The 15,853-nt window shown below is 48.8% G+C and overlaps 4 non-coding genes across 4 annotated transcripts; 2 read left to right on the forward strand and 2 right to left on the reverse strand.

Moving 5' to 3' along the window:
- Nucleotides 1-5: 5 nt before the first annotated feature.
- Trnak-cuu lies at nucleotides 6-78 on the reverse strand. The gene has a single exon. It is a non-coding gene; the product is annotated as a tRNA-Lys (tRNA).
- Nucleotides 79-959: 881 nt separating this feature from the next.
- On the forward strand, nucleotides 960-1,031 carry Trnap-ugg. Its single transcript has one exon. It is a non-coding gene; the product is annotated as a tRNA-Pro (tRNA).
- Nucleotides 1,032-14,996: 13,965 nt separating this feature from the next.
- On the forward strand, nucleotides 14,997-15,069 carry Trnak-cuu. The gene has a single exon. It is a non-coding gene; the product is annotated as a tRNA-Lys (tRNA).
- A 159-nt stretch (nucleotides 15,070-15,228) lies between these two features.
- On the reverse strand, nucleotides 15,229-15,300 carry Trnap-cgg. Its single transcript has one exon. It is a non-coding gene; the product is annotated as a tRNA-Pro (tRNA).
- Nucleotides 15,301-15,853: the final 553 nt, after the last annotated feature.

Here is a 15,853-nt window from a genome sequence, read left to right on the forward strand (position 1 = left end):
CAGCTCGCCCAACGTGGGGCTCGAACCCACGACCCTGAGATTAAGAGTCTCATGCTCTACCGACTGAGCTAGCCGGGCGGATTTGACACATCTGTTCCCTACAAACCTCTTAGAATTCTTTAGAACCTCAGGGTTCTAGAACAGCTGGGTCTTTTTTGGGTTTTGTAGGATAAGCATCTAGCCTTAGACGGTAGTGGGTTTACTGGTTTACTCCTCCAGCCTCCTACAACTGCACGGCCAGTGTGTGTGTTGCCCCTTCCGTTCCCGGGAGCCACAGGGTGGGGGGCAAGGTCTGTGAGGATGTTAGGGCCAGATCGGTTTCACGATCTAATAACCGTGGGCGAGCCTGCGTTTTCAAACTCGCCGCAGGGACACCGAATCCCTTGCCAAACGCTATTCGGAGGTGAAGCTTGGAGCGTTCGTTCCGCGGTCCACGTAGGAAGAACCGAACCCCGACTCCAGCTCTGGCTTCTGTATCCTGGTCTATGAGTTGCGTTGGTCTTCAGGGCCGGAGTGGGCTGCCAAGGAACAGGGTCTGCGGATTCTTTGGAGGACCCTTGATGTTTGAGCCTGCGGGGACTGGCGGACCAGGAGGCGGCAATCCCGTCTCATTCTCGAGGTTCTAGACTAGGATTCTATTTGCGGTGAAATTTCTAATCCGGGGTCCACCACGAGACTGCGTTGCTCACTCGAGCTCTCTGATTTCCCTTTCCCGGAGGACGGTGGTCCCTGGTCACATGCGGAGTGCTGTGCCCCAGGGCTGAGATCTGACCCTTTATGAGCGCGTGGGAACTTTCTCTTCCCTCTTCACGGGGCCGGTGCCATACCTCCCTAGGTTTTCTGGAACTCACAGAAAAACGAACTCGAAAAATCTCTCCAAGTAGGACTAAAGAAATAGTCTTGATGAGGCAATCGGATGAAAGTATCCAAAGATCGGCGTCAGGCTCTATATGCATAGTGGCTCGTTGGTCTAGGGGTATGATTCTCGCTTTGGGTGCGAGAGGTCCCGGGTTCAAATCCCGGACGAGCCCTTACTAAACTTTTTCGTTTTTGCAGAGTGAAGGTTTTGGATTTTAGCGAAGTGCTGGATCCAAGAACAGAGTCGAAGACGTAGCCCAATTTCGGTCACCAGGTTCCCTGTTCCCACATACGTTCTGCCAGGCATCTCTGGTCCGCTGCAACTCTGATGTCTAGGTGCAGCTAGAGGACAAATTACGTGCAATCTAGACTCGGGATCCTAGCAGAGAACAAGGGCCAGCCATCCCTGTCAGGGCAGATCCCTGGGTGTCGCGTATCAGGTCTCACCATTAGACCGCCCTGGTTCAGGGCACATTGTTTTCCTTCGGGTGACGTAAATTCGCGAAGTTAAATTCCGGAGACTCGGGTTTTCCGAAACACCTTCTGGGAACGCCCTCCCACAACCACGGGGAGGAGATGGCGGCAGCGGAGGCTGGTTGGTGCCTTCAGCCTTGGGGCCTCCGTGATAATGCTGGGCACTCGGGCTCCGAATCTTTTTCGCACCCTACAGTTTTACTAGATGTTATTACTTGATAATCCAGGTATGTCAAGGTCATCAGAGAGAACGGCTGCACTGAAAAGATGGTTTGCTGCTCACAGGGGAGAAAGTGGCGTCGCGAGTGGCCGGAACTGCGTTTGCCTTATAAACAAGAACTGCATTGTGATTTTTGTAGAAGAAAGCGACCAGGAGAGTTAATGGGGCGCGCGTTTAGCTAGTGTTAATGATTTCCGTAGGCTTTAGGGCATATGAGCGACCTAGTCGTCTGATACCTAACTCTGGATGACTGGGACAAGTCATCCTGACTTTAATCTTATTAGAGTGTGACATCGGAGAAAACAAAGTTGGCTAACCTGTGAGACTGTGTTAGCCAGGCCCAGAGTCTGCCTCTCTCTCTCTCTCTCTCTCTCTCTCTCTCTCTCTCTCTCTCTCTCATTTCTTGAGACGGTTTCTTTGTAGCTTTGGAGTCTGTCCTGGAACTAGCTCTTGTAGACCAGGCTGGTCTTGAAATTCATAGAGATCCCCACCTGCCTCTGCCACTCCGGTGTGCTGGGATTAAAGGTGTGAGCCACCACCACCTGGCTCCAAGTTTCTCCTCTTAATCCAGGGTCCTGGGACTTTGAGTTTCCATCCCTTAAACACCAGCAGGTTTCTTACATAGACCTTAAGGTTGCCTGGGGAGGCCTCACCTTCCCTGAGCCCTGACAGGGAGGCCTGATGACAGGGTCAAGGAGCAATCAGCCTTTCTGTCGGAAGCCTTCTGATGAGGCCAGAACATTTCGGAGACTTATTCCTGATTTCTTAAATTTACTTTTATTTTTTGAGACGGGGATCGCTGTGTAACAGTCCTAGCTACCCAGAGACTGTGAGAGTCCCATGAGCCCAATGACTTGCTGTTTTAGGAGAATGATTATTTGTTTAGGCTGTGTAGAGGTCCTGGGTTCAAACCCCAGCTAAGCTTTCTTTTTAAGAGAGACCACAGGCTGCATGGGTTTGGAATGGTAATTGCCTTGGGAACTGACAGGTGTGGTTTGGTATTATTACAGATGCTGTTTGGGATGATGAGTGAGGCTTGGAACTGTAGGCCTCTCCTAACCAAAGCTGGTCTTCCCAATTGTAGGCAGACTGTTCTGCTGGCAGCCCCAGCCCCTCACTGTGTAACCAAAACCAAAGGAACAGGACTCTGGTGGCTATGGTGGACCAGCAGATTCAGTCTCACAGGAACTCTGCTGAGCTGGCTGTGCACAGCCACACACGGCAACAAACACCAGCAGAAGCTGACCCCTCTCTGCGGTCTGATTCCCATCTCAGTAGATAGCATACACCAAAAGCCAACAATTACTCAGCGGTCACATGGGTTTCCCCTATAGCCCCAAGATCATGAGTCTCAGCACGATTCCCCAGGCAACCACGACGGATTTTGTCTTATTAAATTTATAGTCAGAGCCGGGCGATGGTGGCGCACGCCTTTAATCCCAGCACTCGGGAGGCAGAGGCAGGCGGATCTCTGTGAGTTCGAGACCAGCCTGGTCTACAGAGCTAGTTCCAGGACAGGCTCCAAAGCCACAGAGAAACCCTGTCTCGAAAAAAAAAAAAAAAAAAAAACCAAAAAAAAAAAATTTAGTCAGTTATGCTGTTCTTTGGCTCGTGTGTATCATTTCAGTGTTGGTCTTGGACCACTCTTGCAACCTCAGCGTGTGCAGAGGTGCCAGGCCCCAGGCAGGTGGGAGCAATGGCAGCGGTTCCCTCCAGGGCTGAGGCTCTCATGCCAGGCTGTAGAGCTGTGGATCTAGGAAGTGGGCTTTTCTCAGGCGCTGGGAGCAGCTAAGGTTGCAGCTTGTGGATGGGCTGAGGTATCTCGGGATTCCTCAGCTTCAACTGAAATGATCCATAGGAGGTTATTGACACCATAAAGATTAAAAGTTTTAGGTCCTTTGATTCAATGGTTTTCAACCTTCCTAATGCTGCAACCCTTTAATACAGTTCCTCACGTTATGGTGACACCATAACATAAAACACCATAAAACAATTTCATTACTACTCCATAACCATAATTTTACTGTTATGAATCATAATGTAAATATCTGATATACCTAAGCTCAGGGGTACAAAGTTTTAAAATGTAAAACCCACACCGGCACTGGTGGCGCACCCCTTTAATCGCAGCACTCAGGAGGTAGAGGCAGGTGGACCTCTGTGAATTTGAGGCCAGCCTGGTCTACAGGGAGAGTTACAAGACAATCAGGGTTACACAGAAAAAAAAAACTTATCACAAAAAAAAAAAAACATAAAGAGGAACAAAGTTAGAGGACAGCCAGAGTCACCTTGTGCTGCGGCCAGTGCAGCCTGGACTGCCGAGACTGGGTTGGGGGGTGCCGGGATTGAGACAGGGAGGTTTCTTTTCAGGTGGAATAACAGCAACCTTTAGTTTAACCAGCAACCTTTTATACCTCTACTCCTTCTGTGGAGACCCACCGTGGCCAGAAAGAACGCAAACATCCTTGTCAATTACAGACCACAAGGAAGTTCCCCTGCGGGTCAGGGGGAGTGAGGGCAGCTGGATCACAACAACTCCCCCCCCCCCCCCCCCGTTTTATTTTTATAGGGAATAGCTCTTTAATTTTTTGTCTTAGGTGGCATCCTGCCCCCAAAGTATTTCCCATCCGTGGCTACCCAGACACACAGCCCTAAACCAAGTATCCCCAGGACTGACAGTGCCAAGGAGCCAGACCAGCGCTGCAACCATCTAGCATGCACTAAGTGGGTGGTAAAATGAACAAAAGCAGTATTCCAAACCCCTCTCATATGACAGTTGAGTTCCATAACAGTAGCAGAAGCATGCAATACAGTGCCATGAGTAACACACATAACATGATAAACCGTTGAAAAGTTAGTCCACTTGCTCCTGAACCAGAGCCACTTGTTGGTTCAAGGACAATATGTCCTAATGAATATGTCCATTAAGATCATTTTGAATGTCCAAAGCATTGCTGACTCTTTCAGCCTGCTGGTTGACAGTCTCAGCCGTCTGCACAGTCTGTGAACTTCTGCCGATCTTCTATGGTTTGCTGATACTCCTGACATTGCCGTGGTGTCCCCCAGGCGGGGCACCCACTGGGTCAGGGCAACATGCCTAGCAAAGCTCTGCTCCAGCTGCCTTCTGGCCCCAGACACACTCTCTCTGGGTCCAAACTGCTGCATGGAGTGGAGCAGAACTCAGGGAAGCAGGCTCTCTGCTCCTGCTCCAGAACCATTGAAAGGGCCCCACTTTAAGAATCTTTTAGGGAATTAGGGCGTTGTCAACCTGTCTGGCTACTTCCTGCTGAGCGAGGGCGCTGCATTCTTGGGGGGTGTTTTACATCAACATTTCAGTGAGTCTCAGTAATTCAAACCAGATAAATTTGCAATGAATCCACAGGTTCTCATCCTCTGTGGAGACAAAAATAGAACTTTTCCAAAGCATCAAATCCTTAGGCCTGTATTTTAAAGTCAAAATACCTTTCTTAGCAGTTCCCAGAATCAAATGTCTTTCTCCAGTCCAAAACACAAAAGACAACACAATCAACACAATAAAAAAACATTGTATCTTTTGAGGCCCTCAATTCACCTTCCTGCCTCCTCTTTATTTCTTCCCTACTGGCTAGTCTGCCAGAGGGTGCCACTCAGAGCATCTCTGGCTATGAAAAAACACATACTCCTTTAAATCTGACTGAGCTATTGTTTGTATGAAATCTTTGGCTGTCTTCCTTGTTACTTCCGTGCCTTGTTGCTTCAAGAGTTTCGGTTACTTTTTGAGGCCTTTCAATTCACCCTCCTGCCTCTTTATACTTGCTTATCTTTTGGAGGATGTCCCTCTGAGTTATCTCTGGGGATGAAAAATTAGAACACTTTACCTTCCCCAATACGCTCCTCGATTTAGCCAGCGGCTTGAGCGACCCTGTTCACGTGTCCCCACTTTACAGATCTCGGTGGAACCTCCACTTGCTGCAGCCAGCGCAGCCTGGATAGCCAAGAATGGGGTTGGGGGGGGGGGGGCCGGGATTGAGACTAGGAGGCTTCTTTTCAGGTGGAAGAACAGCAACCTTTATTTTGCCCAGCAACCTTTTATACCTCTACTCCTTCTGTGGAGACCCACCGTGGCCAGAAAGAACACAAACATCCTTGTCAATTACAAACCACAAGGAAGTTCCCCTGACAGGGGAGTGAGGGCAGCTGGATCACAACAACCTTGGAACCTTCATTCCTGGTAGGCCACAGCTATTACTTTAGACAGAGCTTGACAATTATTTTTTAATTGTCTTACACATATTCTGGTTATTTCGGTTTACTTTAATTTTTTGTTGTTGTTGTTAATATATCTGGACCATGGTCAAGGTCATGGAAGTCTCAGACGTGGTATGAAGGTGTGGCTATAGAAGGAAGTGCTGCAGAGAACACAAAATGGAGTCAGAACAAGATGGCTCATCCTTAGTCTTGTCAATAGTAACCAGGGTTAGGAACCCCTGTGTCATTAGCACCACTTTGAGGCGACATGGTAGAAACTGCAGGGCCATGCCAAGGAGGGAGTGGGACACCACACAGATCTAGGGACAGGTAGACAAGACTCAACACGAGCTGGAGTATTTCCTGTTGGCAAATCCTATGGTAGACTTGGATGAGCTGAGCCTACAGGCCAGTGGGGGAGAGGGTCCCCCATAGATGATCAAACACAGCCTTGGACTTAACGTTAAACTCAGCAGACCATACTTTTCAGTTTGGGGTACCTCCTGCAGCGCTTGCTGGCCTGGGAAGAGTCACTGTCTTCCGAAAGCAGCCTCGGGTCTAGAGACGCATAGGGAGAGTGGTGTATCTACACTCGAGGTTATACCCACAAACTGCTCTATCTGGGGTTCCAACTCAGACACAGGATTAGGGGTACTTCTGAGAAGAGGCCGGGCCTGCTCTGAGTTATTACGGGTTGTATGAAATATCAATTTTTCAGACTACATTTAGCCTTGAGTGACTCCATTTTATAAAGCAAGAGTTTTGATCTGAGTTACTCCATTTTGAACATATATGTTAAGAAAGAATGATTCCATATCTTGTTTATAAAGTAAACAATGGCTGTCTGCCAGCACAAAGAGGCGGACTGACAACGTATTTCTATGAGTAGATAACAACACCTGCGATCTATTAAATCCTATCACTCATGCCAGATGAAGCCCTTCATTTTGGACTACAGAAAAGGAGCCTCCTGAGACTGAAGTGTGGCGGTCCTGTTGCCTAGTCACCCCACCCTGCCACGTATTAGGAATTCTGTCCAGGGATTGCCATAGCGAGGGACCTCTGCCTCTGGACCAAGGCTCCAGTGTAGTTTCTGCTGCCTGCTACACTCGGTTGGTTTCAAAGTACCGTTCCAAATGGCTGATCACCTGCTGTCTCTGCCAGACAACACTGGACTGCAGTTCATTAGGATGGACATGGCTGGTCTACTATAGACCCTGACCACTGCCTTGGTTCTCCATCTCCAACTTTGGGATAGCCTTTCTGAACTCTGAAGCCTCTACACACACACACACACACACACACACACACACACACACACATGCACGCGCGCACACACTCTGTGAGAACTGTAATGGGTGATCTCAGAGTTAATATTCATTAGGAAAATTGGAATAGAAAGAACCCGTGACTGCTAACATCCAGATATCTAGCCACACTGGGACTACTTGGCAAATTGCAGGCAAGAAAATCAACGTAGGTTGTGACTGAAAGACCCCAGTGGTGGGCAGTCTTTCAGGCTAAGGAGACCCTCCCAAGGAACAGCGAGATCACTCTTCGGATGCAAACAGCAAGAGGCTTTATTCAGTACACAGGTACCTGGGGCGACTTAGTCTTTCGGAAGACAAGCGCGCCTGCAGACTGGGGGAAGGTCTTTTTATAGGAAAGAGGGCAGCAGAAGCAGATTACAGAAGCAAATGCATCGTTAGTGGTCAGTTGGAATGGGGCAAGGGGCACAGGTGGTTTTTCCTTTCCCAGCACAGATGTATGGGAACAGATATCCTGTTTCCCTTTTGTTCTTTCTTTTACAGCACAGATGTATGGCAACAGATTTCCTGTTAATTGATGTCCTGTCCTAATCTATAGATATCCTGTTTTGCAGCCAGGGACCCTGACCTTACTCTGCACTTACAGTCGTTCGTCAAAAGCTTTGTGAAATGACGTTACAGCAGCTAAGCTGGGATCTTTCATAGGGGGAGTTGTCTCTTCTGTGAATTGCTGATATTCTAAGTTGGGCATATGTGCTGACTATAGGCATCTGGGTTCCCTAAGCAAACGGGATGTTCTCATGGGAGCAGGCCAGCTGCGGGTTCTGGGAGGGGGTATCCAGAGGGCCTTCCACTTTTCCTGTTTCTAGTTTGGCTCCTTATCGCTTGGGGCCAGATGGCTGACCGGCTGACCGCAGATATCTTGCCTGGCTTCTCCGCCCTTGTTCTCAAGTCGAACTTCCCTGCTCTAATGTTACTTGTGTTGCTCCAAAGTTTAAGCCTGGCGTTGCTGCTGCTTAGCTGTTTGTCTATACTGTGGGGGTCTTTCAGTGACTTTATTGTTACTCAGTAGATTCGGACCTTGCAGAAAGACAAGCCAAATGTGTCCCTGTTTCAGACGTTAACACGTTCAGGACACGGCTGGTTTAGGGGGAGAGAGGCAACTGGTACCTCTCAAGCTCAGTCACTAGGGAAAGAAGCCTGAGGACCTGCACCAGGAGAGATTACCTAAGACTCAGGTGGATTCTGAGATACGGTATCATCTCCGCTGTGAAAGCAAAAGATACAAGCCCATATTGAGACTTGAATCCAATCCAAAGCAGAGTTATAGCTCTAGACCAACAGACTCTGCGGCGCGCGACTCAGCCAGCAGAGAAGACGCCACAACAGAATTCTTCTTGGAACACGCTTTATTGGAGCACAGAAGACTGAAGTTTAGATAGAGGCGAAAAGACTCCCCCCTCCCCCCCTCCCCCCCCCCCCCCCCCCCCCCCCCCCCCCCCCCCCCCCCCCCCCCCCCCCCCCCCCCCCCCGAGCCCGTCCGTGCGGGGGAATATATTCAGTGCCTGGTCCACCTCTGACGTGTCATTGCTCGATTTAACGTGTCATTGCTTGATTGGCTCAGACCACACTGAGGCGATCGTGTGAGCAAGTGATAGGTGGGAATCAAATTACTCTTGGGCCAGCAGCGAGCGTGCGCAGAAGTTGTTTACCAACTAGGGACAGTAGCAAAAACGGCTGCGGGCTTAGTGCCAGACCCTGAAAACATGGTGGCGCCGTGGCGCGCTACAAGACTCCCCGCAGTTTTTTCCTGACCAACTCAAGGCTCGGTTCTTGAGCGATGTGTCCAGACTCAGAGACTATCAGGAGGATCCACGTGCAGAGGCCTCAGGCTTGGAGAGGAAGAATTGGAATCTGTGCAACTCTGGGTCCGGGGCCCCTCTGGGCCTCCCCAGTCAGTGCTCCAGTGTCTTATTGTGCTCAAACTGAGGTCTGCACCAGAGAGGAACTTGTGGGTCTTTTCCTGCCACCACTACCTCAGGCCAGAGACACTGGGAGGGCGGGGGTGTTGGCTTTGGGTTCTTGGGGTCCCAAAGAGCAGCAGCATGTTGCCGCTGTCACCCTGCTCTGTCTGGTGGTGATAGGAAGTTCATGTACGGTTGTGAGGTTTGGGGTCAGACATGGGGATCACATCAGACAGCCTGCTTTGCCTGGGCCATGTGGAAGCCTGTGGACTTCCTGTGGGAGCCTGCTTCACTAGCAGGTGTGGCTGGCAGAAGCCCCAGCTCCTCCAGTCCAGGAGACCTGGACGCCCAGTTCTCTTCCTTAACGAATTTGTCCCTGAGGGGAAACGTTAGGAAGTCCAAGGCTATGGCAGGGTGTGGTGGGTCACACCTATAATTGTAGCTGGGGGTGGCAGTGCACGCCAATAATTCCAGCATTTGGGAAACAGAAACAAGAAAAAAAAAAAAGCAGGGGAAAAAAAAATCCAGCAACCCAATTATGCTCACTGTCCTAGGCATTTTGAATTACATGCTGGGTTTTGCTCTACTCAAAAATTGTGGGTAGGTGAGGACAAGCTCTTCGAGCCCCAGCTTTTGGTAGCTTTTGTCCCCTATGTTGGCAGTGGAGACCTGTAAGAGCATGAGGTAGCACCCTCTAGTGTTCCAGCCCTCATGCCAGCATCCAGGGCTGGGCCTGTCTATCATTGAAACCTGCGCCATCTACCCCTGCCTTTCCTCCCCTTGTCCCTGTTCTGTCGGCTGTCAGTTTCCTTTGGGAAGACTGTTCCTGTAACTCCCTTATGCTGTCTGTTAGTCTTTGTCTTACCAACTCAACCTGCTCTACTAAAAGGTACCCAAACCGCTTGAGAGATGCCTTGTGTTAGGCCTGATGTTGGAAGCTGCACCAGAAGGTGCCTTTCGTAAGAGTGATTTCCAAGTGGACTCAACAGCCAAAGGAGGCGGCCTGACTTTGTTTCCAACAGCCACAACCTTCCTTCTTTAGCACCAACCACAGCCATCAAGGCTTGTTTTTTGGACCAGCCACAACCATCTCTCAGCTAGACTGAGGGAACGTGGCTTCTCTGGCTCAGGTGGCCATGATCGCAGGGTCATGAAGAGTTCACCTCGTTGTGAGCGAGCAGGAAGTCTGGTCCAAGCCATTTGGAACAGGTTTGGCTGAGGTTACACCTTCACACCCAGGCAAATCAGTTGTGATCAGCAGCTAGTTTTAAAGTTTCTGCGGACTGTCCCTGATGGCTGTGGTGGCCGCAAAGACAAGTCATTTCCCTAGGCAGCCAGAGCAGCAATGGAGAGTCTGGGAGCTGCTAATTCGGGAGTCACATGGCCCCATCTTCAGTGTCTTTGCTTACAGAAAGAACTGGAGGGCAATCATCTACACCAATAATGATTTGAGCCGGGTGTGGGGGCACACGCCTTTAATTCCAGCACTCAGGAGGCAGGAAGATTTTTGTGAGTTTGTGGACAGCCTGGTCTACAGACAGGACAGCAAGGACCACACACACACACCCTTGTCTCAAAAAACCAACAACAACAACAAAAAAAACCAAACAAAAACCCATCTCCAAAACCAACCAAGCAACAACAAAAAACCCACTAACAGTAATTTTGTTGTTTTATTTCTCAAGACTGGGTTTCTCTGTAGCCCTGGCTGTCCTGGCACTCACTCAGTAGACCAGACTGTCCTCGAACTCACAGAGATCCACCTACCTCTACCTCCTGAGTGCTGGGATTAAAGGCACGAGCCACACTGCCCAGCACTAATGGAAATTTGAACAGTGCTCTAAGGTTAAGAGAGAGTTCATTTGTCTGCTAGACAGATCTCATACACCATTACAGCTTTTGAAGCAAAACTCCAAAACATCTTACGGTGGATTGATTAGTTTCCTATAGCTGCTGTTACAAATTACTAGAAAGAATCACTAGGTATTCTTGCCATTCTGAAGCCAGCAGTTTTTCCTAAAGACATTTGCAAGGTCTGCTTCCTCTCAAGACTCCAAGGAAGACCCTTCCTTGTCTCCTTCAGACTCTCCTAGCTGTCTACAATTGTCGTGGAATATTACTTTAACTATGTAAAGGTGTGTTACATTTGTTTATGTTGTGAAACATTACTTTAACTATGTAAAGGTGTGTTACATTTGTTTATGTTGTGGAATATTTAACTATGTAAAGATGTGTTACATTTGTTTATGTTGTGTAACATTACTTTAACTATGTAAAGGTGTGTTGCATTTGTTTATGTTGTGGAATATTTAACTATGTAAAGATGTGTTACATTTGTTTATGCTGTATTTGTTTAATTATATAAAGATGTGTTGCTGTTTCACCTTGCCTACCTAAGGCACCTGATTGGTCCAATAAAAAGCAGAATGACCAATAGCTAGCCAGTAGAGGGATTGGTGGGGGTTAGTGGGCAGAGAGAATAAATAGGAGGACTCTAGGCTTTAAATTGGCTAAAAGGAAGGAGGGAGAGAACTAGGGAGAAAGATGCCTGGGGCCAGTTAGCCAGACAGCAGCCAACCAGACACGGACTAGGACATACAGAATGAAAGATTGGTAAAGGCCCCAAGGCAAAGTGTGGATGAAGAGAAATGGGTTAATTTAAGTTGTAAAAGCTAGCGGGACAAGCATAAGATAAGGCTGAGCATTCATAACTAACAATAAGTCTCCGTGTCATCATTCGGGAGCCAGTTAGTGGCCCATAGAAAGCCTGCTCCACGCAGTCTTTGTTGCCTCCGTCAGCCTAGCAGTCTCTCCCCACTGTGTTCTTACCTCTGCTTCAGTCACTGGATCGGGGTTCACTCTGTTGGGGGCCGTGGACCCAGACCCTGAATTTCCTGTAAACAACTTGTTATGCTTGTAGCTGCTCTGGAGTCCCTGATGGGCAGGGGAGTGGTTTCTGGTGGGTTTGGCTGGGGCGTGGCTATCAGTTAAGAGTCTATATATAAGCGGCTCTGGTACACAATAAAGGGGGAATTCCTGTTTCAAGGATGATCCGTGTCTCTGTCTGTGTGTCTTTGTGTGTTTAAATCTCCAGGCCCTTGCCCAGTTCGGGAATGGTCCTATAGTGCAGGCTCATCACCATAGGTATAGATATCACCATAGTACACGTAGTAGCACGGACGGCACACACTCAACTTTGCTAATTATATCTCTAAAGACCCCTGTACTGTGAGGTCCTAGGTAACCTGGAGGTTTTTGTCGTTGTTGTTTTGAAACAAGCTTAACTTAGACACCTTCCCCTGCATCTTGAGTGCTGGGGTTAATGGCACACACCGCCATACCTGACCTATACATATATTTTGGGGGAGAAACTATGTCACCTCATCCAGATATTGTTTTGTTGTTTATTTCTGTTGTGTTCTGTTTTGTGACAGCCTCCTGTGTTCTGTCTAGGCAGCTGAAGATGAGTTTGTCCCTTCTTTATTTTTATTTTATTTTTTGCTTTTTCGAGACAGGGTTTCTCTGTGGTTTTGGAGCCTGTCCTGGAACTAGCTCTTGTAGACTAGGCTGGTCTTGAACTCACAGAGATCCACCTGCCTCTGCCTCCCAAGTGCTGGGATTAAAGGCGTGCGCCACCACCGCCCGGCTCTTCTTTATTTTTTTGAGACAGGTCTCACTGTGGCTTAGGCTGGCCTGGAACTCATTATGCAGCCCACACTGTCCTTGATTCACAAGGGCCGGGGTTACTACTGTGAGACACCTTGTCCAACATAACTAGGAGCTTTAAGTTATCATGAAGATCCATCCATACACAGCTAGCAAACCGGAAGTCCCAAAGCATCTTCTTACACAAGAGCAGTGTAATAAGAACAAAATGAACAGAATAGATGAAGTTAGAGGGACTCATGCTGCCAGACTTGGGAGTTAGGGGACAATGCACTCAAAAGAGCTGTGTCCTGGGTCTAGTCCTAAGCAGAGGGACATATCTATCTTTCTTTCCTTGTGAGTGACACGCTGGCTTAGTGAACCCAAGTATCTAGCGCTGCCCAATCGTCCTGTCATTTTGATTGATGGTAAAACTGAGACAGATAAATGAGCTGTTTCTCTCCCTGGGATACTGGGCAGCTGGTAAGTATTGTTAAAGCCCTGTTAAAAATCACAATTAGTGAATGATGATTTTTTTCTTTTTTTGAGACAGGGTCTCACTGGGCCTGGGCTTTGTATGTAGATCAGACTGGCTTGAAATTTACGGAGATCTGCCTGCCTGTGACACCAGAATGCTGGGAGTAAAGGTGCGCTCCACCGTGCCAACTAGATTCTTTATGTAAGCCCCTCTTCTGATGTTCATAAGTAAGCATAAACATTAGTGATGGAGCAATACGAATTCCTAACTGGCAGTTCTTAGACTCTCCCTTGTTGCCCTAGCTGCACTGAGCAAAAGTACTGTGTCAGTCAGACTCCCACGGCGGCACCAGCTGACTGTAACACAGGCTGAAATTCTTACAGAACCCACACAACGCTGCCCACAGCTGACTGTAACACAGGCTGAAATCCTTACAGAACCCACACAAAGCTGACCACAGCTGATGGTTTCAGTTTCCAAGGGCGCAGCTTCAGCCAGGGCTATTTCCGTTTCCGCCAGTCTTTTTGCCATCATAAGCCTGCGTGAACTCATCCCGGGCCAGAAAGGGAGCAAGCACATCTCATAATCTAGCAGAGGGATTACTATGTTTAGTTCTAAAGAGAAAATGCTGTGATTGGTGCAAACGCAAGCCTTCATTTGCATGTGAGGTGTGCTGTGATTGGTGCAAACACCCCTCTCCTGACTTTGTGATCAGGTGTTCAGCTGTCTCCCCCCCCCCCCCCCCATGTAGTTTCTCAGCAGTCTTGTTTTGCCTACTTTTAGCAGCATAGGTTGAGTTGCAACCATGCAGAGACAGCAAAGCGGCAGTACCTGCTTCCCCAGCGGTGGAAACTGATGGGTGCTCTTGCCTTTGTCCGACACCACACACTGCGCTCAAACACAGAGGGATGCGCTGCCAAACACCAGCCCTTGGCTTTCTCCTTGCCTTTCCCACTCATGAGACCCTCACACCTCCTCGAGGGGCTGTAGGCTGTAGATGTTGCTGGGGTGGGGAGGTCATGCTCCAGAAACTCACCCTCCACCTATGCTCTTGCAAGCAGCCTACTAAAGCTCAGTGGGTAACAGGCCAAAACCAAAATTTAAAAAAACATGCAAGAAAAAAAAAAAGCACGAAAATAGGAAGAAAGCTTTTTGGGAATAACGGGTCTGGAGGGGGACGACGACAAAATGACCAACAAGCATTACATAAATACATGAAATTGTCAAAGAATAAATAAATTTTAAAAAGCCCCCCACCTTCACACATTCTACTTAGCAGATGGGTAATGAAAACGGTGGCCTCCTGCTGGGTTTGATCCAGAGAACTCTCAGAGGCCGAGAGAAGACCCATCCTGCAACAACCTTTGTGGGGATACACACGCCCCCGTGTTTTCACGGACCTACAGTCCTTGACATGTACTTCACGGGTTCAAAGCACCTTTCGAGTTTCTGGTCTCTGAGACTGTGCGATCGTTTGAGCGAAGCTTATCTTATACCTTTTGGCGCAGACGCCCTGCTGCCCATCGGGAGTAAAACTCGAAATTTCAGGCCTCGATGGATCACACACTGGTCTCCCAGCGGCAGCCCGGCCCAGCGTCTCTGTCCATCCAGGGTGTACTTCCCGGACCCACGAGTCTGAGATTCTTGCCAGGAGATTCGCTGCTCTCACTTTTTTTCACTCTGAAATTTTTTTGGCCGCGAATTCACACACACACACACACACACACACACACACACACACACACACACACCCTAGAAAAACTGGTCTCAGCGAATTCACACACACACACACACACCCTAAAAAAAACGGGTCTCAGCGGGAGGTTCCTCAGACAGCCCAGCAAGTTCAGTTTTGTACGGCAGCCCGGCTAGCTCAGTCGGTAGAGCATGAGACTCTTAATCTCAGGGTCGTGGGTTCGAGCCCCACGTTGGGCGTAACTTTTTTGCCATTTGTTTCCCTAGTTCCTTTACGAAGGAATAAGGAAAGTAACACTAACTGGAAAGAAAGTAACAGTAACTGGAAACCAGTAACACTAACTTGACCGAATTCTAAATGTGGCAAATAAAAAACATTGGGAAACTGGACTCCCTCCAGGGCTCGTCCGGGATTTGAACCCGGGACCTCTCGCACCCGAAGCGAGAATCATACCCCTAGACCAACGAGCCGCACAGTTAAATTTTCCTACCACTTCCTTATAGGCCAGTATTAATTCCCGAATAAATTGCGCCCGCTGCCTGCCTGGACTGTGGGGTAGGGATAAAAGTTTGGCAGTCTACCCATCCCAGAACCAGCTCCGAAGGAGCCCGAACCTCGGAGAAAAGCTGCACTTTGGGGAAGTCCTTGCCCGGTGGCTGAGACCGCTGTGGAGGCTGCGTTTCGTGGCCAGAGAGCAGTGAGGAGGCAAGGAACGTCCATTAAACAAAACAAGCCTCGCCCTCAAATCTCCCCAAATCATGGCCAAACAGTCCAGCCAGACGCCCAATACTGGGAGACGCTGCCGCAGCTCAGGCAGTTGAATAATATGTAGGATTAGCGCCTCACTCCCCTGGACTCCAGTTCCATTGCTCACAACCATATAATTTTGCCTGCATCCGGAAGGTTCAGTCCCAGGGTCTGGTGTCTGTATTGGCTGGGAATCCTAAAAGGGCCCTTAGGAGCAGCTGTATTATCTGATACCTCCGATCAAAGAAAACAGATCTCCAACTAGCATATGCTGGC

Source organism: Microtus oregoni, unplaced genomic scaffold (genome assembly GCF_018167655.1).
Source record: "Microtus oregoni isolate MIOR12 unplaced genomic scaffold, Mior012 000027F_ref0000203, whole genome shotgun sequence".
NCBI classification, from domain to species: Eukaryota; Metazoa; Chordata; class Mammalia; order Rodentia; family Cricetidae; genus Microtus; species Microtus oregoni.